A 1,712-nucleotide genomic window follows, 5' to 3' on the forward strand; every position below is an offset into this window, starting at 1 on the left:
GTGTTTCCTCTCTCACTGACGGGAGAGGTTTCTATTTGGTTCACTGAGCTCCCTTGTAACTCAATTTTTACTTGGAACCAACTAATGGACGTTTTCTTAGCACGCTACTTCCTTGTCTCCAAGAAACTAAACCACAAAGATAGAGTGAACAACTTTGTGGAACTACCAGGAGAGTCCATTAGTAGTTCTTGGGATAGATTCACCTCATTTTTTAGAAACTTCCCCTATCACCGTATAGATAATGAGTCACTAAAGGAATAATTCTTTCGGGGACAGATGATAATAATAAAGAGGTGTTGGATACTATAGCGGGTGGTTCTAGGAAGTCAGATACAGGGAGAAATACCTTCGCGTTGCAATCCACTCACAACTCGGCCACAGATGAGATTCGTGGAGAGATGGCTCAGATCAGAACTGAGCTTGGGTTGGCATTAAAACATGTCACTGGTGGTGCAGAAAAGATAAATGCAGTTAACTACTTGTCTAAACCACCACCACGAAATGATGAATTCTATTATGCGGAGAATTCCTATGTTGTAAATGAGCAGACGGGGGGTTTCTGAGTGAGTACCCTAGGCTCAAATCAGGATTATTGGCTCCAAGGTCAAGGGAACCAAAGTCGGTATTAGCCTATTTCTTATTGATGGGTTCATTCTTTAATACATATTTTGTCTGACCTAGGTTGAGAATCCTCAAAATTGCCTTGTTAAAACTCTAGAAATAGGTGCTTTAGCATTGCTAGTTTACTAGGTATTTGGGTTAGACACATGTAGGTTAAAACACTAAAAATTCCATTTGGGTCATAGGGGATGATTATGGCATACCCAGTTCTGTCACTGAATGATAGAACGAGACCTCGATGACGGACCGTCGTACCCACGACGGACTGTCATAGGGCCCGTCCCAACATCCCTAAAACTCCACTATCCAATTTTCTCCAAGTGTCCACCAACGTACAAATGCGACGGACCATCGTTCCCACAATGGTCCGTCCTGCACAATCGTTCTTGTTTTTAGAGACCCTATTCCTAGGGGTCTCATACATTTTCTAAGTGTCCTCTTATGGACATACACAACGGACCGTCATACCTACGACGGTCCTTCCTACACAACCGTTCTGGTTGTCTGAGACCCTGTTCCTAATGGTCTCCAACTTTTTCCAAGTGTTCTCTAACGGACACCTATGATGGACCGTCATACCCTCGATGGTCCATCCTGCAAAAACCATCATGACTGTCAGAGACCCTTCTCCTAAGGGTCCCCATACTTGTTCTAAATGTCCCACGACTGACATTGACGATGGACCATCATCACCACAACGTTCCGTTCAGCTTATCTATCATAACAGACAGAGACTTTCCTTCATAGGTCTCCACATATACATAGTTCAAGTATGACATGATGGACCCCATGACGGTCTGTCTTAGTCACGATGAGTCGTCACCTGGTCCGTCATGTTTCACTGTTACTATAGAAATGTCATTACATCTTAACTCCTTTATTTATTTTTTGTCATTTTGCATGTCTTTTTTGCTCCTTCTAGTAATAATATTGATTCCTTACAAATACTATCTCTAATGGTGCCAAAACTAGATCGAGTCTACGCAGTTGGCGATCAAAGTCTGTTGCCCCATCTGCTCACCTTCTCATTAATTGTGTTGATGAGTGTGACCCCGTGTACGTGCCCCTAGGCACTTCCACCTCATCCCGAG

The sequence above is a fragment of the Solanum lycopersicum genome, chromosome 3, assembly GCF_036512215.1.
Source record: "Solanum lycopersicum chromosome 3, SLM_r2.1".
Lineage (NCBI taxonomy): Eukaryota > Viridiplantae > Streptophyta > Magnoliopsida > Solanales > Solanaceae > Solanum > Solanum lycopersicum.